Source organism: Lithobates pipiens, unplaced genomic scaffold, assembly GCF_037356315.1.
Source record: "Lithobates pipiens isolate NorthernLeopardFrog02 unplaced genomic scaffold, aLitPip1_a1.2 Scaffold_10, whole genome shotgun sequence".
In the NCBI taxonomy this organism is placed as follows: domain Eukaryota; kingdom Metazoa; phylum Chordata; class Amphibia; order Anura; family Ranidae; genus Lithobates; species Lithobates pipiens.
Genome location: NW_027507686.1, coordinates 222686700 through 222708957, shown reverse-complemented (window position 1 = coordinate 222708957; position 22258 = coordinate 222686700). Strand labels below are relative to the sequence as shown.

The following is a 22258-nucleotide window of genomic DNA, read 5'->3' as shown; positions in this document are numbered from 1 at the left end:
ACATATATGAGCCATGGAACGCCCCGGAATCTGTGCAGAATGAAGCCAAGTGCATTGTGGGTGTCGATTACCCCAAACCCGTTGTCAACCATGCTGAAGCCAGCAGATTGAACATAGAACGCATGAAACAGACCTATCAGCAGCTGTCTCGCTATCGAGGGCTCTGTGAGTATCCAGCGCCTGTTATCCTTTCTCGAAAGTGTCCTAAAATCCTTCCAACTCAAAATGAAGTTTGGTCTTTCAGCATGGGTTTTGGCAGTCTGTCAAACTGTGTATGGCCATCTTATGGACTTCTCAGCTGCATAAACGACATTGTATGGAGTAAGTCCGAATGAAGCCCTAATCAGGGAAATCATTGTTCTGTACTCCAGCTGAGGCAGCCAAAAAAGTGGGGAATGATACCAGGCCTTCCTCCATCATTTCTTCGCATAAACTCTCAGTACTTTGCATGCTTACTAATGTAGTATGCAGTAGGGCTGCAACTAACGATTATTTTCATGATCGATTTGTTAGCCGATTATTATTTAGATGTTATAATAACCTTAAAGTGTGTGTATAATTTAGTTAATATGTAAAGTTTAAAAAAAAAGCAATTTATTCAGAAATTCAGTGGTAAATATAAATAAGCAAATATATGGTTAGAGAACAAAAGCTCTAATCCACTCTGAAAATAACAGACAGAAAAGATATAATGTATATACTATTAGAGGTTGAATCTGGTAAATATGAAACTCAGATCACATTTTTTTTATTTAAAGAAAAAAAATTTAAAGACTGTTTTGCCAATTTCAGACAGAACTGTAATATATTATATACTGGCCATACAAAAATATTGGGGGTTATTTACGAAAAGGCAAATCCACTTTGCACTACAAGTGCATTTGGAAGTGCAGTCGCTGTAGATCCAAGGGGGACATGCAAGGAAAATAAAAACAGCATTTTAGCTTGCACATGATTGGATGATAAAATCAGCAGAGCTTCCCCTCATTTCAGATCTACCCCTCAGATCTACAGCAACTGCACTTCCAAGTGGGAAGTGGGTTTACCTTTCATAAATAACCCCCAATGTCTTCCTTCAAAAAAACAAATAGAATTTTAAGAACGTTCGTTTTGATTTTCTAATAGTTAGTGGGGCCAAATCGACGTTCGTTTTAGACCACAGTGATGGGAAATGTTTGAAGGAGCAGAATAGAAAACTTCTTGATCAGAGGAATTTTCAGACAGTGTATGCGTTTTCGTTCAGAAATTACATTCTTTTTAAAACCAAATGTTAAAAACAAGTAAAATTTTCAAACAGTCTTTCATTCAGCAAATGTACAAAGATTTTTCGTCGGAATATTCTCGTCGGAAAATAGATATGTATATGGCCAGCATAAGGCTCGGTTCACACATTATGCCGTTTGCTTTTGATGCATTTCTGCAGTGCTTTTTGCTGTGCATTTTGTATTTTTGCACACCCAATTTTGCTGCGATTTGCATTTTGCTTTTTATGCTTTTTTATTTGGCCACTTTGTTGTTGGGCAGATTAGGAAAATCGCTGAAAAAACACACTATATGCTTTTCTGAAGCTATTCCATTGAAGTCTATTGAACCAAAAAAAGAACCGTTTTATGTTGAAAAGAAGTCTTGAGCTTTTTCAAAGTGGCTGAAAAAAGCATAGCTGTGAATGTGTCCCATAGGAAATTGTTACATGAACTGTAGTGCGTTTCTGCAAAAAGCACCAAAAAAACACATAGGTGTGAACCAGACCTAAGACGTTTATTAGCAGCAGCATGCTTTGTATCGCCTGTCATAATGGGGTTCAACTAAAAGTAGCCCTTTATAGTACAAAAAGAGCAGATAATCGCTTCTATAAGGGGTTAATTTATACTGTAAAGTAATACTTGTACATATAGAAAATAATAAATACACCCAGAAGTGGGATATATGGGCATTTTAACTAGGAGTCAGATATGAAGCTATATGAAGGGTGGAAGGGAAATCTAAATCTTTTATATTACAGTATATTATAGTAGTACTAAAAGCTGAGACTTTTTTTTTTTTTTTTTTTTGGATGTGATCATTTTAAATATAATGCACAATACTGGGAGACGTTTACTTTAAAGCAGCCAAACCCAAAAATGCAACTTGCGCTTTAAGGGAAGGTGAACCCCTGACATGCCACGTTTGGCATGTCATTTTTTTGGGAGGGGTGGGACCCTCTTTTTAGAGGGTTCCAGCTCCCACTTTCTCCTGGCGCACCTGCGGTGCCAGAAGGAAGATCACCTCTCCCCTCTCCCTCCCTGCAATCTTCTGGGGCACGTCACAGGTCCCAGATGATTGCCTGGCTAGTCGCAGCACAGCCAGGCACCCTCTGTGACAATGCCGGCGCCGCAGAGAGGAGGGGGAGACCAGCAGGGCTTCGTTCCCACGCATCGCTGGACCCTGGGACAGGTAAGTGTCCGATTATTAAAAATCAGCAGCTGCAGTATTTGTAGCTGCTGACTTTTTAATTTTTTTTTTTTAATTGGAACGCTGCTTTAAATGTAATTGTAATGCCTTCTATTACCTCCAGTCTATCAGCCTCCACCTTCTCTGGGTTCAGATGCTGATCTTTCCTGCACAGGGTCTTTATAGTGATTTTATTTTTTAAACAACAAATATCTTCTACTTACCTGTGTTGTGTAATGGTTTTGCACAGAGCAGCCCTGATTCTTCTCTTTTGGGGTCCCCCACTGACGCTTCTGGCTCCTCCTGCATTCAGAGTGCCCCCTATAACAAGCTGCAAAGTGTAATATAGAGTGCCCCTATAGCAAGTTAAAACAACTTCTTCACTCACTTCCTGCCCAGGACTACATGTCCCATGAGGCATTGCTCCTCACACATTCGCAAGTTCTCAGGCACTTACTGACATGTATGGACGGTGTAATGAGCTGTATGTGTGCTGCACTGTATTTCCTGATATGTAAACACATAATGCATTCTGTACGCAGACAAACTAATCGGCTGGCCGATTAATCGATTAAGAAAATTGTTGTCAACTATTTTCATAATCGATTAGTTGCCGATTAATCGATTAGTTGTTTCGGCCCTAGTATGCATTATCAATTTTTAAGAGAAATTGTTTTGCTTATTTAGGTATTTTGGCCTCTGTGCCATCCTCTGTGGAAGATCTCAGTGGTCCTATGGCAGATCCAGCTTCCTCTCAGCAGGGATCCTCTGATCCAGGTGAGACATCCCAAAACTTTTAGCACCCCAGTGAGATTATCAACATGGCTCAGAAACTGAAAGCACTTTGACAGTCTCATAATTTTAAGGGCGAATCAAAATGTAAAGCGCTTATCAAACCGATTATAACAAAACCAATTCAGTGGTATACTGAACAGGCCAAAAGAGAGCAAATAAGAGATGTTCATTGTTAATGTTTTTATATACTTTTAATGAGAGGTTTCTTTTTAAAGCTGAAATCCTGGGGAAAACAATGTTTTGGTATAGGCATGCTCTGCGTTTATCCCCATTCCTACAACCCACCTTCAATTCTGGTAATGGTACTCGCCCATCTGATGGGTGACCTGTAGAAAAAATGGATGATGACGTTCTACCCTTCTTCGGCAGCCAATTAATGCACAGAAAGAGAAAAGCACAATAAAAAGTGATCTTTGTGCTCACAAGCGTTAGGCCCCTTTCACACTAACGTCCCGTTCAGGCCCGCCTGTCAGTTTTTCAGGCGGACCTGAACGGGTGCTCCATAGAGCTCTATGGAGCGTCGGATGTCAGCGGTGACATGTCCGCTGACATCCGACCCGCTCCGATCCGAAAAAGTGTGACGGAGGAAAAAGCTATTTTTCCATCCGTCTGCGGATCGGATCGGATGACGACGGGCACTGCGGTCCGTCGTCATCCGATCTCCCATAGGGGAGAGCGGCGCTGTGACAGGTCCGTCCCTGCACAGTGTGCGGAGACAGACCTGTCATCTCCCTGCTCAGCGGGGATCGGCGGAGTGATCCCCGCTGAGCAAACGGACATCCACGGGGCGGATCAGAACTGATCCGCCCCGTGTGAAAGGACCCTTAAAGTAATATTAAAGGCACTTTTTTGCAGCCCTGATTCTCCTCTTCTAGGGTCCCCCACCAGCGCTCATTGCTGGAGGAAGATCTATCTCGGGCTGCAGACAGAAGGCTTTTTACCTTCATGCATAGAACGCATGAAGGTAAAAAAAACCTTGAGCCTTTAGAACCACTTTAAAGCTTCGATTGGCTTAGAGCAGAGGTCTCCAAACTTTCTAAACAAAGGGCCAGTTTAATATCCTCCAGACTTTAGGATGGCTGAATTGTGGTCATCAGGATTAAAAAAAAACTATCCTGGCATCAGTGGGAGTAAACAATGCATCTTTGGTAGTAGGGGGTGAAATAGCATCCTATTGCTGCTGTCAGTGGGCTGAATAGTGCCCCATCATTGGTGTCAGTTTGAGGTATAGAGCAATATCATTGATTTCAATAGTAGGAATAGTGCCCCATTATTGGTATCAGAGGGAGGAATAGTGTCATGTATCAGTGGAAGGAAAAGTTCCCCAAGGGCCGGATAAAGGCGAGCAAAGGGCTGCAGTTTGGAGACCCCTGGCTTAGAGTTCTGCCCCTCCCTCCCTGCCAGTCTGAGCGCTGCTGTGCAGGACAGGTTCAGACACATGCACTGATCAGCCACCATAACTCGTTGAGGCATAGACACAATTACACATACCAAACTAGTATTTCTTTTAGATAATTTATAGCCAATTGTTTTTACATTTTAAATACTATAGGGAATGGTTAAGACCAGGGGCGGACTGACAACTCATGGGTCCCCCGGGCAATAGAAGCTCATGGGGCCCCTTGGGTGCCACACACACACCTGCACAGGGAGACTTGGGGTGGAGAAAGCACACGGGGACACGGCGGGGGGGGGGGGGAGCACACAGGGGGAAACTGGAGGGAGAATGCGCACACACACACACACACAGGGGGACACTCACACGGGGACACACACGCACACGGGGGACCCTCACATGGGGACACACACGCACACAGGGGGACACTCACACGGGGACACACGCACACAGGGGGACGCTCACACGGGGACACACACGCACACAGGGGGACACTCACACGGGGACACGCACGCACACAGGGGGACACTCACACGGGGACACACACGCACACAGGGGGACACGCACACTGGGGGACACACACGCACACAGGGGGACACTCACACGGGGACACACGCACACAGGGGGACACTCACACGGGGACACACACGCACACAGGGGGACACTCACACGGGGACACACACGCACACAGGGGGACACTCACACGGGGACACACACGCACACAGGGGGACACGCACGCTGGGGGACACTCACACGGGGACACGCACACGGGGACACACACGCACACGGGGACACACATGCACAAAGGGGGGACAGGACACTCACACGGGGACACACATGCACACAGGGGGTTACTCACATGGGGACACACACAGGGGGACACACACAGAGACACACACAGGGGGAGAAACACATACACACAGGGACACACACACAGGGACACACACAGGGGGAGAAACGCATACACACAGTAGGTTGTGTATGACTGATTAGCAGACTGTACGTCAGTCCCTATACTGCTGAAGGACTGCTGCAGTATAGGGCAGCGGTCAGCAGTGGTGCACCTCAACCCTATCTATTGTGGACCGATACCAGTCCTTACAGAACGGCAGACTGTACCGCACTCAACCCTATGTACTGTAGCACCCTACACAGACCAAGTTACCAGTCCTGATAAAGAGCTTTGTGGAACAAGTGAGTTGTGAATGATTAGCAGACTGCAGCAGAAGGGCAGCAGTCAAGTATAATATTCTTTCTATATTTGGAAGAAAGAATATTATACGTGTACAAGCCTATTACCATACCACTGATACCAGTCCTGAAAAGAACCTTTGTGGAACTAATAGTAACAGCAACTGTTTAAACTGACCCTCACTGCCTGACACACTGCTTCCTTCCTGTCCCTATACAAACTGGCAAAACAGAGGAGACTGGAACAATTACTGGTTACTCGAATAGCACTTTTGTGGACCTGATAGTAACAGCTAATGATGATGATGATGATGACTAATCTGGCTGTCCCTAAAATAGCAGCACACAGCGCTCTGTCCCTTTATCTAAACTGATAAAAGACACTCAGGCTGCTGCAACAATCAGTAGCACAGCAAACCTATATACACCTAACACCTATACCAGTCCTGAAAAGAACTTTTGTGTACCAAATAGCTAGCGTTTTATCTGTCCCTACTCCAAACAGCAACCTTTCCCTATAGTGACAGAAGAAAGAATGTAAAATGGCCGCCGGATCGGGTGTATTTATAAGTTAGGGGGAATGTCCATGTGCCGTCATGTCTCAATTGGCTGTCCTGTACCCCATGATGGATGTGTCATCAGGTCAAAGTTCCTTTACACAGTAAAAACACGGAAGTCCGCCGGGCGAACAACGCCAATAGTCCGCCGAAATGGCGGACCGCGAACAGCCGAAATTCGCCGCGAAACGACCGCGGGGCGAACTGTTCGGCCATCCCTATCGACAACTACAAGCATTCTTTTTTTATATGTGAAATTCTGAAAATACAGGAATCTTGAGATAATGGAGGTGAGGGAAGGTCAGGGTAGGCAAAGAAGAGGGTGCAGGAGATGATCACCAGCACCAGCACCGTGACATAACACATGTATGAGGTGAATCTGGGATCGACAACTAGTGATGGACGAACTTCCGACGGGACGTTTCGCGAACGCGAAACGCGAACGGACACAAACGTTCGCGAAAACGACCGTTCGCCGCGGGCTCCATTGACTTCAATGGGAGGCGAATTTCGCAAACCTTTAGGTCGAATTTGCGGCCACGGGGTAATTATTAGGGGGTAGCACGTAGTCCCACCACCTGGACAATAGCATAATACATGTATGAGGTGAATTTGGGATCGATAACTACAAGCATTTTTTTTTTATTTGGGAAATTGTTCTGACAATTCAGGACTATGGAGCTAATGAAGGCAATGGAGGAGAGGGAAGGTCAGGGACCAGGGTAGGCAAACAAGAGGGTGCAGGAGATACAGAGCACTGACAGCAGCACCGTAATACAGAGCACTGACATCAGCACCGTGACATACAGCGCTGACAGCAGCTCCGTGACATACAGCGCTGACAGCAGCTCCGTGACATACAGCGCTGACAGCAGCTCCGTGACATACAGCGCTGACAGCAGCTCCGTGACATACAGCGCTGACAGCAGCACCGTGACATACAGCGCTGACAGCAGCTCCGTGACATACAGCGCTGACAGCAGCTCCGTGACATACAGCGCTGACAGCAGCTCCGTGACATACAGCGCTGACAGCAGCTCCGTGACATACAGCGCTGACAGCAGCTCCGTGACATACAGCGCTGACAGCAGCACCGTGACATACAGCGCTGACAGCAGCTCCGTGACATACAGCGCTGACAGCAGCTCCGTGACATACAGCGCTGACAGCAGCTCCGTGACATACAGCGCTGACAGCAGCTCCGTGACATACAGCGCTGACAGCAGCTCCGTGACATACAGCGCTGACAGCAGCTCCGTGACATACAGCGCTGACAGCAGCTCCGTGACATACAGCGCTGACAGCAGCTCCGTGACATACAGCGCTGACAGCAGCTCCGTGACATACAGCGCTGACAGCAGCTCCGTGACATACAGCGCTGACAGCAGCACCGTAAGCAGCCCCAGGAGGAAGTCAGCACAGCACAGGGATGGTGTGATCCCCTCATAATAAGAACCCCCAGGAGGAAGTCAGCACAGCACAGGGATGGTGGGAGCCCCTCATAATAAGAACACCCAGGAGGAAGTCAGCACAGCACAGGGATGGTGGGAACCCCTCATAATAAGCAGCCCCAGTAGAAATATGACACCGCTCAACCTCTTCAAAGAGGAGGGTAGGGGCATATAGTACGGTGTGCTTTTTTGGGTCAGGGAAGTGAGCCAAATGAATTAAGAAGGTCTGTGTGCTTGATTCCAAAAATTGTTTATAGACATATACATGGTCTACTGATCACATGTGTTGAATTCCTCCGAGATCCATGCCTCATTCATTTTTAGAAATGTGAGGTAGTTAACACTGTGGTGAGCTAGGCGAGTACGCTTATCGGTCACAATCCCCCCTGCTGCGCTGAACGTCCTTTCGGACAGGACACTGGATGAGGGGCAAGCCAACAGTTCGATTGCAAATTGGGCAAGCTCTGGCCAGAGGTCAAGCCTGCCCACCCAGTAGTCTAGGGGTTCATCACTCCTCAGAGCGTCCACATCGGCCGTTAACCCAATGTAGTCGGACACCTGACGGTCTAGGCGTTCCCTGATGCTGGATCCGGATGACACCTGTCGATGGGTCGGCTGAAAGAATGACCTCATATCCGAAGTCACCAACACATCTTCAAACCGGCCTCTTCTTGCAGGCGCTGTTGGATTGGTACCCGCAAATCCTTCTCTGGGAGTGGGAATTGCTCCTCTGCCAGCGCACGCAAAAGCAGAATGCAGCATTTCTCGAAGCAAGGCCTGGAAGTGCTGCATTCTGACAGCCCTCTGCGACGGCGGTAACATTTCCGCCATTTTGTGTTTGTACCGGGGGTCTAAGTACGTTGCCACCCAGTACTGGTCCTTGACCCTCATGCTTTTTATACGGGGGTCCCTATTAAAACACTGGAGCATGAAGGCCCCCATTTGCACTAAAGTGGAAGCGGTGTGGTGGCCTGGCTCCTGCTCATCATCCAGGATAATGTCGTCCTCTTCATTCTCCTCTCCCCATCCTCGCACAACAGGGATCCCAGAAAGGTTTAAAGCATGCTCTTCTTGCTCCTGCTCATCCGCCCCGGCACCATCCTCCTCTGACTCCTCATCAGACTCCTGTTGTTGACTTGTCTCAGATAGAGTAGCCCCCCCTGGGAATTCATCCAGCATTGCGACTTCCTCATCTTCCCGCTCCTGCTCCTCCACAGCCTGATCAATGACACGACGCAATGCACGCTCCAGAAAGAAGGCATAAGGTACCATGTCACTGATGGCGCCATGGCTGCGACTGACCAGTTTGGTGATCTCCTCAAATGGCCGCAGAAGTCTGCATGTGTCGCGCATGAGCAGCCACTGGCGCGGTGAAAAAAAACCCAGCTCCCCAGAACCGTTTCTTTCGCAGAGTTCATACAGGTAGACGTTAACTGCACGTTTCTGCTGGAGCAGCCTATCAAGCATATAGAAGGTTGAGTTCCATCGCGTCGGGCAATCGCAAATAAGACGTCTGACCGGCAGATGGTGTCGCCGCTGAATGTCAGCAAGGCGAGCCATGGCCGTGTAAGATCTTCTGAAATGGGCCGAGATTTTCCTTGCCTGCCGCAAGATGTCCTGGACCCCAGGGTATTTGACAAGGAATCGCTGCACGACCAAGTTTAAGACGTGTGCCATGCACGGCACGTGCGTGATTTTGCCCTGTTTCAATGCGCTAAGCAGATTGGCACCGTTGTCACACACCACTTTACCAACTGTCAAATTGAGCGGTGTTAGCCACTCATCTGCCTGTGAACGCAAAGCTGAAAGGAGTGCCGGGCCAGTGTGGCTCTTTGCTTCCAGGCACAACAGACGCAGCACGGCATGGCAACGTCTCACCTGGCATGTGGAATAGGTTCTGGGGAGCTTGGGCGGTGCAGTGGAAGAGACGCTAGCAGCGGAAAAGGAGGAGGCAGCTGAGGAGGAGAGGGAGGAGGATGGAGTAGGAGGAGGAGAAGAAGAGTCAGGCCTGCATGCAATCCGTGGCGGTAAAACCAAATCTACACGGGTGCCACGGGTTACATGCTTGACGGCCGTCAGAAGGTTCACCCAGTGGGCAGTAAAACTGATATACCTTCCCTGCCCGTGTTTGCTAGACCACGTGTCTGTGGTCAGATGTATCTTGGCACCGACACTGTGTGCCAGAGATACATTCACTTGCCGCTGAACATGGCCATATAGCTCTGGGATGCCCTTCTCTGAGAAATACTTCCTTCCTGGGACCTTCCATTGTGGTGTTCCAATGGCCACAAATTTGCGAAAGGCCTCCGAGTCCACCAGTTTATATGGCAGTAGTTGGCGGGCTATGAGTTCTGACAAGCCAGCCGCCAACCGTTGGGCAAGAGGGTTATCCGGCGTCATCATTTTTTTACGCTCAAACATTAGGCCCACGGAAGCCTGCCTTTTTGCAGAAAAATGTGAGCTTGGCGTGATGGAAGGTGGAGTGGAGGACAATTGTGAGGAGAGAGGAGAAGGAGAAGTAGAAGACGAGGCTGGACGGTGAGAGCCTGCAGTGTGGCTTTGTGTGTTCCGTTGCTCCCACTGGGCTCGGTGATGGCTGCTCATGTGCCTTCTTAAGGCGGTCGTCCCTAGGTGAGTATTGGGCTTACCGCGACTAACGCGTTGACTGCAAAGATTGCAGATGGCAACGCTATTGTCAGCAGCGGACACGTTAAAAAAAGCCCACACTGCGGAGCCATGTGCCGGTGTCCTGGGAGCGCCAGATGTGACCGTACATGGTCGATGACTCGCTCCTGATACATTTGCAGTCTGCTTTGTCCCTGCTGTGCAATGTAAGTCATTGCTGCTTCTCCTCCCTATCTGCTGGTCCATATCTCCCTCTGAACTCCCCTCCTCTTCCTCTCTTGTGGGCACCCACGTGACATCACTAGACACGTCATCATCAACGTCACCTTCCCCACCGCTATAAGTAGAGTAGGCAGCAACACCGGGGACCAACCTCCTCCTTGGGCTGATCTGGGTACTGGCGTCAGACTGCTGAGTAGCGCTTGTTGCTACCTCCTCTTCCTGATCCAATACCAAGAGTGGCTGCGCATCAGAAATGTCCTCTTGATATGGATCGGAAAATAATTCCAGTGACTCAAGCGGAAGGTATGTGGTGGTGGTGGTGGTGGTCGTGTTGTTGGTGGTAGTGTCTTTGGGGGTGCACATAGCAGAGAGTGAAGAAGAGGGTGCAGATCGAGAGGATGAGGAGGGTGCAGAAGAGTAAGGCTGAGCGAGCCACTCAACCAAGTCTGGTGCATCCTTTAAAGTAATTGAACGCACCTTCTGCAACTTCCCACTTTGGCTCAAGCCTGTTGCTCCTGCCCTACCCCTACCACCCCTGCGGAAGGGCCTGCCTCTTCCTCTGCATGTCATTTTTTAAATGACCCTGTGACAAAACTCTTAGTCCCTATACCGCTGAAGGACTGCTGCAGTATAGGTGAGCGGTCAGCAGTGGTGCACGTCAACCCTATCTATTGTGGACCTATAGCGGTCCTTACAGAACAGCAGACTGTACCGCACTCAAGCCTATGTACCGTAGCACCCTATACCAAGTTACCAGTCCTTATAAGAACTTTTGTGGACCAAGCAGGTTGTGTATTAGTGTTTAGCAGACTGTACGTCAGTCCCTATACCGCTGAAGGACTGCTGCAGTATAGGGCAGCGGTCAGCAGTGGTGCACGTCAACCCTATCTATTGTGGACCGATAGCGGTCCTTACAGAACAGCAGACTGTACCGCACTCAAGCCTATGTACCGTAGCACCCTATACCAAGTTACCAGTCCTTATAAGAACTTTTGTGGACCAAGCAGGTTGTGTATTAGTGTTTAGCAGACTGTACGTCAGTCCCTATACCGCTGAAGGACTGCTGCAGTATAGGGCAGCGGTCAGCAGTGGTGCACGTCAACCCTATCTATTGTGGACCGATAGCGGTCCTTACAGAACAGCAGACTGTACCGCACTCAAGCCTATGTACCGTAGCACCCTATACCAAGTTACCAGTCCTTATAAGAACTTTTGTGGACCAAGCAGGTTGTGTATTAGTGTTTAGCAGACTGTACGTCAGTCCCTATACCGCTGAAGGACTGCTGCAGTATAGGGCAGCGGTCAGCAGTGGTGCACGTCAACCCTATCTATTGTGGACCGATAGCGGTCCTTACAGAACAGCAGACTGTACCGCACTCAAGCCTATGTACCGTAGCACCCTATACCAAGTTACCAGTCCTTATAAGAACTTTTGTGGACCAAGCAGGTTGTGTATTAGTGTTTAGCAGACTGTACGTCAGTCCCTATACCGCTGAAGGACTGCTGCAGTATAGGGCAGCGGTCAGCAGTGGTGCACGTCAACCCTATCTATTGTGGACCGATAGCGGTCCTTACAGAACAGCAGACTGTACCGCACTCAAGCCTATGTACCGTAGCACCCTATACCAAGTTACCAGTCCTTATAAGAACTTTTGTGGACCAAGCAGGTTGTGTATTAGTGTTTAGCAGACTGTACGTCAGTCCCTATACCGCTGAAGGACTGCTGCAGTATAGGGCAGCGGTCAGCAGTGGTGCACGTCAACCCTATCTATTGTGGACCGATAGCGGTCCTTACAGAACAGCAGACTGTACCGCACTCAAGCCTATGTACCGTAGCACCCTATACCAAGTTACCAGTCCTTATAAGAACTTTTGTGGACCAAGCAGGTTGTGTATTAGTGTTTAGCAGACTGTACGTCAGTCCCTATACCGCTGAAGGACTGCTGCAGTATAGGGCAGCGGTCAGCAGTGGTGCACGTCAACCCTATCTATTGTGGACCGATAGCGGTCCTTACAGAACAGCAGACTGTACCGCACTCAAGCCTATGTACCGTAGCACCCTATACCAAGTTACCAGTCCTTATAAGAACTTTTGTGGACCAAGCAGGTTGTGTATTAGTGTTTAGCAGACTGTACGTCAGTCCCTATACCGCTGAAGGACTGCTGCAGTATAGGGCAGCGGTCAGCAGTGGTGCACGTCAACCCTATCTATTGTGGACCGATAGCGGTCCTTACAGAACAGCAGACTGTACCGCACTCAAGCCTATGTACCGTAGCACCCTATACCAAGTTACCAGTCCTTATAAGAACTTTTGTGGACCAAGCAGGTTGTGTATTAGTGTTTAGCAGACTGTACGTCAGTCCCTATACCGCTGAAGGACTGCTGCAGTATAGGGCAGCGGTCAGCAGTGGTGCACGTCAACCCTATCTATTGTGGACCGATAGCGGTCCTTACAGAACAGCAGACTGTACCGCACTCAAGCCTATGTACCGTAGCACCCTATACCAAGTTACCAGTCCTTATAAGAACTTTTGTGGACCAAGCAGGTTGTGTATTAGTGTTTAGCAGACTGTACGTCAGTCCCTATACCGCTGAAGGACTGCTGCAGTATAGGGCAGCGGTCAGCAGTGGTGCACGTCAACCCTATCTATTGTGGACCGATAGCGGTCCTTACAGAACAGCAGACTGTACCGCACTCAAGCCTATGTACCGTAGCACCCTATACCAAGTTACCAGTCCTTATAAGAACTTTTGTGGAACAAGCAGGTTGTGTGTTAGTGATTAGCAGACTGTACGTCAGTCCCTATACCGCTGAAGGACTGCTGCAGTATAGGGCAGCGGTCAGCAGTGGTGCACGTCAACCCTATCTATTGTGGACCGATAGCGGTCCTTACAGAACAGCAGACTGTACCGCACTCAAGCCTATGTACCGTAGCACCCTATACCAAGTTACCAGTCCTTATAAGAACTTTTGTGGAACAAGCAGGTTGTGTGTTAGTGATTAGCAGACTGTACGTCAGTCCCTATACCAATGAAGGACTGCTGCAGTATAGGGCAGCGGTCAGCAGTAGTGCACGGCAACCCTATGTATTGTGGACCGATAGCGGTCCTTACAGAACAGCAGACTGTAACGCACTCAGGCCTATGTACCGTAGCACCCTATACCAAGTTACCAGTCCTTATAAGAACTTTTGTGGACCAAGCAGGTTGTGTGTTAGTGATTAGCAGACTGTACGTCAGTCCCTATACCAATGAAGGACTGCTGCAGTATAGGGCAGCGGTCAGCAGTAGTGCACGGCAACCCTATGTATTGTGGACCGATAGCGGTCCTTACAGAACAGCAGACTGTACTGCACTCAGGCCTATGTACCGTAGCACCCTATACCAAGTTACCAGTCCTTATAAAAACTTTTGTGGACCAAGCAGGTTGTGTGTTAGTGTTTAGCAGACTGTGCGTCAGTCCCTATACCGCTGAAGGACTGCTGCAGTATAGGGCAGCGGTCAGCAGTAGTGCACGGCAACCCTATGTATTGTGGACCGATAGCGGTCCTTACAGAACAGCAGACTGTAACGCACTCAGGCCTATGTACCGTAGCACCCTATACCAAGTTACCAGTCCTTATAAGAACTTTTGTGGACCAAGCAGGTTGTGTGTTAGTGATTAGCAGACTGTACGTCAGTCCCTATACCAATGAAGGACTGCTGCAGTATAGGGCAGCGGTCAGCAGTAGTGCACGGCAACCCTATGTATTGTGGACCGATAGCGGTCCTTACAGAACAGCAGACTGTAACGCACTCAGGCCTATGTACCGTAGCACCCTATACCAAGTTACCAGTCCTTATAAGAACTTTTGTGGACCAAGCAGGTTGTGTGTTAGTGATTAGCAGACTGTACGTCAGTCCCTATACCAATGAAGGACTGCTGCAGTATAGGGCAGCGGTCAGCAGTAGTGCACGGCAACCCTATGTATTGTGGACCGATAGCGGTCCTTACAGAACAGCAGACTGTAACGCACTCAGGCCTATGTACCGTAGCACCCTATACCAAGTTACCAGTCCTTATAAGAACTTTTGTGGACCAAGCAGGTTGTGTGTTAGTGATTAGCAGACTGTACGTCAGTCCCTATACCAATGAAGGACTGCTGCAGTATAGGGCAGCGGTCAGCAGTAGTGCACGGCAACCCTATGTATTGTGGACCGATAGCGGTCCTTACAGAACAGCAGACTGTACTGCACTCAGGCCTATGTACCGTAGCACCCTATACCAAGTTACCAGTCCTTATAAAAACTTTTGTGGACCAAGCAGGTTGTGTGTTAGTGTTTAGCAGACTGTGCGTCAGTCCCTATACCGCTGAAGGACTGCTGCAGTATAGGGCAGCGGTCAGCAGTAGTGCACGGCAACCCTATGTATTGTGGACCGATAGCGGTCCTTACAGAACAGCAGACTGTAACGCACTCAGGCCTATGTACCGTAGCACCCTATACCAAGTTACCAGTCCTTATAAGAACTTTTGTGGACCAAGCAGGTTGTGTGTTAGTGATTAGCAGACTGTACGTCAGTCCCTATACCAATGAAGGACTGCTGCAGTATAGGGCAGCGGTCAGCAGTAGTGCACGGCAACCCTATGTATTGTGGACCGATAGCGGTCCTTACAGAACAGCAGACTGTACTGCACTCAGGCCTATGTACCGTAGCACCCTATACCAAGTTACCAGTCCTTATAAGAACTTTTGTGGACCAAGCAGGTTGTGTGTTAGTGATTAGCAGACTGTACGTCAGTCCCTATACCAATGAAGGACTGCTGCAGTATAGGGCAGCGGTCAGCAGTAGTGCACGGCAACCCTATGTATTGTGGACCGATAGCGGTCCTTACAGAACAGCAGACTGTACTGCACTCAGGCCTATGTACCGTAGCACCCTATACCAAGTTACCAGTCCTTATAAGAACTTTTGTGGACCAAGCAGGTTGTGTATTAGTGTTTAGCAGACTGTGCGTCAGTCCCTATACCGCTGAAGGACTGCTGCAGTATAGGGCAGCGGTCAGCAGTAGTGCACGGCAACCCTATGTATTGTGGACCGATAGCGGTCCTTACAGAACAGCAGACTGTACCGCACCCAAGCCTATGTACCGTAGCACCCTAGACAGACCAAGTTACCAGTCCTGATAAAGAGCTTTGTGGAACAAGTGAGTTGTGAATGATTAGCAGACTGCAGCAGAAGGGCAGCAGTCAAGTATAATATTCTTTCTATATTTGGAAGAAAGAATATTATACGTGTACAAGCCTATTACCGTACCACTGATACCAGTCCTGAAAAGAACCTTTGTGGAACTAATAGTAACAGCAAGTCTTTAAAATTATCCTCACTGCCTGACACACTGCTTCCTGCCTGTCCCTATACAAATTGGCAAAAAAGAGTAGGCTGGAACGATTAGCTGGAACAGCTCTTTTGTGGACCTGATAGTAACAGCTAATGATGATGATGATGATGATGATGAAGAAAGACTAATCTGGCTGAGCTGTCCCTAAAATAGCAGCATACAGCGCTCTGTCCCTTTATCTAAACTGACAAAAGAAACTCAGGCTGCTGACCTAACACCTATACCAGTCCTGAAAAGAACTTTTGTGTACCAAATAGCTAGCGTTTTCTCTGTCCCTACTCCACACAGGATCCTTTCCCTACAGTGACAGAAGAAAGAATGTAAAATGGCCACCGGATCGGGTGTATTTATAGGTTAGGGGGAATGTCCAAGTGTCCATGAGCTGTCATGTCTCAATTGGTTGTCCTGTAACACATGATAAACGTGTCACGAAAGGTTAAAGTTCTTGTATACATTAAACACGTAAGTCCGCCGGGGCGAACGACGGAAAAAGGCGTTCGAACCCGCGGACGGCGAAAGTCGGAAATTCGCCGCGAAACGACCGCCGGGCGAACCGTTCGGCCATCACTATCGACAACTACAAGCATTCTTTTTTTATATGTGAAATTCTGAAAATTCAGGAATCTTGAGATAATGGAGGCGAGGGAAGGTCAGGGTAGGCAAAAAAGAGGGTGCAGGAGATGATCACCAGCACCAGCACCGTGATAAAGAGCACTGACACCTGCACCGTGATAGTGATCTGACACCAGCACCGTGACATAACACATGTATGAGGTGAATCTGGGATCGACAACTACAAGCATTCTTTTTTTATATGTGAAATTCTGAAAGTTCAGGAATCTTGAGATAATGGAGGCGAGGGAAGGTCAGGGTAAGCAAAGAAGAGGGTGCAGGAGATGATCACCAGCAGCAGCACTGTGATATAGAGCACTGACACCTGCACCGTGATAGAGTGATCTGACACCAGCACCGTGATAGAGAGCACTGACATCAGCAGCGTGACATAAAGCACTGACACTAGCACCGTGATATACAGCACTGACACCAGCACCGTGATATACAGCACTGACACCTGCACCGTAAGCAGTCCCAGGCAGGGCCTGACTGGCCTTTCGGGATACCGGGAGATTTCCCGGTAGGCCGCCTGCCCTGGGGCCGTTTTGCGGCTGCACTGCTACACTCTCCTTCTCATGTGTATCACAGAGCTAGCTGGCTGGTTGGCTCTGTGTTTGTTGGCCGTGCTATAACACGGCCCCACCCCCCTAGACCTGCTTGTGTGATAGGCGGAATATTGATTCTATCTGCTATCACACAAGCAGGTCTAGGGGGGCGGGGCCGTGTTATAGCACGGCGGCCAAACACAGAGCCAGCCAGCCAGCTCTGTGATACACAGTAAGAGATGCCGCCCTGTGCCCGGATAGGAGGAGAAGCAGGACATATAGAGGTGATGAGCTTTCTATATTCCTTCATGTAGCCGCTGCTTCTCCTCCTATCCAATCCAACTTCTTTTACTGCCCCCTCCAGTTGTCCTTGTGCTCCCTGCCCCCCCTGCTCTCCTCCCTCACCACACTCTCCAGCCCTCCACAGTGCTCTCCAGCCACCCCCCCCCCCCACAGTGCTCTCCAGCCACCCCCCCACAGTGCTCTCCAGCCACCCCCCCACAGTACTGTCCACCCCCCCACAGTGCTCTCCAGCCCCCACAGTGCTCTCCAGGCCCCCCCCACAGTGCTGTCCACCCCCCACAGTTCTCTCCAGCCCCCCACAGTGCTGTCCAACCCCCCACAGTGCTGTCCAACCCCCCACAGTGCTGTCCAACCCCCCACAGTGCTGTCCATCCCCCACAGTGCTGTCCATCCCCCACAGTGCTGTCCATCCCCCACAGTGCTGTCCATCCCCCACAGTGCTGTCCATCCCCCACAGTGCTGTCCATCCCCCACAGTGCTGTCCAGCCCCCCACAGTGCTGTCCAGCCCCCCACAGTGCTGTCCATCCCCCACAGTGCTGTCCATCCCCCACAGTGCTGTCCATCCCCCACAGTGCTGTCCATCCCCCACAGTGCTCTCCAGCCCCCCACAGTGCTCTCCAGCCCCTACAGTGCTGTCCACCCCCCACCTTGCTCTCCAGCCCCCACAGTTCTGTCCACCCCCACAGTGCTCTCCACCCCCCCCCCACAGTGCTCTCCACCCCCCCCCCCCACAGTGCTTTCCAGCCCCCCACAGTGCTTTCCAGCCCCCCACAGTGCTTTCCAGCCCCCCACTGTGCTTTCCAGCCCCCCACTGTGCTTTCCAGCCCCCCACTGTGCTTTCCAGCCCCCCACTGTGCTCTCTACCCCCACAGTGCTCCCCAGCCACCCCCCACAGTGCTCTCCAGCCCCCCCCACAGTGCTGTCCACCCCCCCCCACAGTGCTGTCCACCCCCCACAGTTCTCCCCAGCCCCCCACAGTGCTGTCCACTCCCCCACAGTGCTGTCCATCCCCCACAGTACTCTCCAGCCCCCCACAGTGCTCTCTTGCTGTCCACCCCCCACCTTGCTCTCCAGCCCCCACAGTGCTGTCCATCCCCCACAGTGCTCTCCACCCCCCCCTACAGTGCCCCCACACTGCTCTCCAACCCCCACACTGCTCTCTACCCCCCCAGTGCTCTCCAACCCCCCCCCACAGTGCTCTCCACCCCCCCCCCCCCACAGTGCTCTCCACCCCCCCCACAGTGCTCTCCACCCCCCCCCCCCCACAGTGCTCTCCACCCCCCACAGTAGTCTCCTACCCCCCACTGTGCTCTCCAGCCACCCACAGTGCTCTCCACCCCCCCGTGCTCTCCAGCCCCCCCCCGCAGTGCTCTCCAATCCCCACAGTGCTCTCCACCCCCCACCACAGTGCTCTCCACCCCCCACCACAGTGCTCTCCACCCCCCCACCACAGTGCTGTCCACCCCCCCCCCACAGTGCTGTCCACCCCCCCCCCCCTCACAGTGCTGTCCATCCCCCACAGTACTCTCCAACCCCCCACAGTGCTTTCCAGCCCCTACAGTGCTCTCCAAACCTGTTCTTTTTGGCTCCCCCTCCAGTGCTCTCTCAAGCTCCCCCCCAGCACTCTCCGCTCCCACCCCTGTACTCTCCACTCCCCCCTGCATTTTGCCCCCACCCATGTGCTCTCCAACTCTGCCAGTCCTCTCCGCCCCCCATAGCACTCTCCAGTCCCCCGTGCTTTCCACCCCTGTTCTTTCTGGCCCCCACTGGTGCTCTCAACCTACCCCCATTTCTCTCCACTCCTCCCTGCTCTTTGTACCCCCCAGTGCTCTCCAGCCCTGTTTTTCTTCCCCCCAGTAGTCTCAAGCTCCCCCCAGTGCTCTTCGCCACCCCACACTCTTAGCCACCCCAGTGCTCTCAGCCTCCCGTGCTCTCCACCCCTGTTCTTTTTGGCCCCCACCATTGCTCTCAAGTTTCCCCCCAGCACTCTCCGCTCCCCACCCCTATACTCTCTACTCCCCTGCATTTTGCCCCCACCCATGTGCTCTCCAACCCTGCCAGTGCTCTCCGTCCTCCATAGTGCTCGCCAGTCCCCGTGCTTTCCACACCCCTGTGATCTCCACTCGCCCCTGCTCTTTGCCCCCACCCATGTGCTCTCCAACCCCAGCAGCACTCTCTGCTCCCCCTTCTCTCCAGCTCCCACCCAGTGCTCTCCACTTCCCCAGGACCAGAGGACAGGCTGACTGGGGCCAAATAATAAGGACGGCTGAAGGTTGCAGGTGGCCAAGGACCACTCCATCTCACAGCAAACAGATCCTCCGGAAGGAGCACCGTCCCCATCCAAAACGAGAACAGGCTCTGCCTGCTGCTGGCCGTCATGGATATCCTGCTGACATGCAAGGTACTGTACCGAGCATCAACCGCACACCTTCCCACAGACAGGGACTGCAGACTGGGACATGCAGCACAGGAGAGGCTGACATGATGGGCACAGCGAGACTGCATTCACGGCACAGTGAGGCTGCATTTGATGGGCACAGTGAAGCTGCAATGATGGGCACAGTGAGGCCGAATTCATGGGCACAGTGAGACTGCATTTGATGAGCACAGTGAGGTTGCATTGATGGGCACAGTGAGGCTGCAATGGCGGGCACAGTGAGGCTGCAATGGCGGGCACAGTGAGGCTGCATTTGATGGGCTCAGTGAGGCTGCAATGATGTGCACAGTGAGGCTGCAATGATGTGCACAGTGAGGCTGCAATGATGTGCACAGTGAGGCTGCAATGATGTGCAAAGTGAGGCTGCATTCATGGGCACAGTGAGATTGAATTTGATGAGCACAGTGAGGCTGCATTGATGGGCACAGTGAGGCTGCATTTGATGATCACAGTGAGGCTGCATTGATGGGCACAGTGAGGCTGCATTTGATGAGCACAGTGAGGCTGCATTGATGGGCACAGTGAGGCTGCATTTGATGGGCACTGGTGAGGCTGCATTGAGCTCTTGTATCATGTCTGTAGTCTCTGACCATCTCCGGTATTATGTCTGCAGTCTCTGACCATCTCTTGTATCATGTCTGTAGTCTCTGAGGGAGTCTGGAGAGGAGTCAGGATGGGGGTCATGGGAGAAGTCAGACTCCTGTAGGTTTGTAAAGTTCACCATCCCTGTGATGTGCTGACTTCCTCCTGGGGCTGCTTATTATGAGGGGCTCCCACCATGTCTGTGCTATGCTGACTTCCTCCTGGGGCTGCTTACGGTGCAGGTGTCAGTGCTGTATATCACGGTGCAGGTGTCAGTGCTGTATATCACGGTGCAGGTGTCAGTGCTGTATATCACGGTGCTGGTGTCAGTGCTGTATATCACGGTGCTGGTGTCAGTGCTGTATATCACGGTGCTGGTGTCAGTGCTGTATATCACAATGCTGGTGTCAGTGCTGTATATCACGGTGCTGGTGTCAGTGCTGTATATCACGGTGCAGGTGTCAGATCACTCTATCACGGTGCAGGTGTCAGATCACTCTATCACGGTGCAGGTGTCAGATCACTCTATCACGGTGCAGGTGTCAGATCACTCTATCACGGTGCAGGTGTCAGATCACTCTATCACGGTGCAGGTGTCAGAGTGATCTGACACCTGCACCGTGATAGAGTGATCTGACACCTGCACTGTGATAGAGTGATCTGACACCTGCACCGTGATAGAGTGATCTATCACAGTGCAGGTGTCAGATCACTCTATCACGGTGCAGGTGTCAGATCACTCTATCACGGTGCAGGTGTCATTGCTGTATGTCACGATGCTGATGTCAGTGCTCTCTATCACGGTGCAGGTGTCAGATCACTCTATCACGGTGCAGGTGTCAGATCACTCTATCACGGTGCAGGTGTCATTGCTGTATGTCACGCTGCTAATGTCAGTGCTCTCTAGAGGTCGACCGGAAAAAGGGCTAACTTGTGTTTGAAAGACCTCTGCGCAAATACTGCGTCACATAAAATATTGCAACAACGGCTATTTTATTCCCTAGGGTCTCTGCTAAAAAAAATATATATAATTTTTGGGGCTTCGGAGTGATTTTCTAGCAGAAAATACTGGATTTTTACTTGTAAGCAACAAGTGTCAGAAAAGATTTAGTCTTTAAATGGTTAAACTGAGAACTTCTACACACAGAGTTCAGCCCATTGAAGAAGAAACATTGTATCACTTTGATCTTTTCTTGGCAGCCTGCCCAGAGAGGAGGAAAGTCCTTCACTGATGTCTTCAGGCAACTTACATTGACTTCTATTATAGAAGTCTTTTGCAAGTCATAATAAATTCGAAATTCGTAAACAAAAGTTCGTATTCCGTACAGAATTCAGACGCACGGCAATTCATAGTTCGGATCCTCCCGAACGTACGAATTTTGGGAAATTCGTACGAATTTGCGATTCGCACATGTCTACTACATGGTTTTGGTAAATCTGAGGATAAAAATCAGCAGAAAATCTGCAAGTGTGTATAGAGCTTTAGGGTGCTAGTGTAGCACTAACCCCCGAAGGAGCTGCTGGATAGATTGGGCTTACCGTTACCTTCTTTTTCCTCACTTCACGTCTAGAGATGTCCCGTGGTAGATGACCCAGTAACTTGAGAGACTGACGACAGATCCACTTAAATGGATTTTATTTGCAAAAACGTAGACAATGAACAGTCTCTTAAAATGGGAAAGGAAGTTCAGGTACTCTTAGTGTCAAAGTCAATATTGAAGAACTT

The 22258-nt window shown here is 50.3% G+C and overlaps 1 long non-coding RNA gene across 1 annotated transcript in view; it reads left to right on the top strand.

Annotated features, from left to right (window-relative positions):
* Window positions 1-48: 48 nt before the first annotated feature.
* Window positions 49-22258, top strand: part of LOC143940505 (uncharacterized) — a 68729-nt gene continuing 46519 nt past the window's right edge. The window contains exons 1-2 of the long non-coding RNA XR_013263879.1: window positions 49-165; window positions 3118-3207. This is a non-coding gene — a long non-coding RNA (uncharacterized LOC143940505). The remainder of the gene's footprint in view (window positions 166-3117; window positions 3208-22258) is intronic.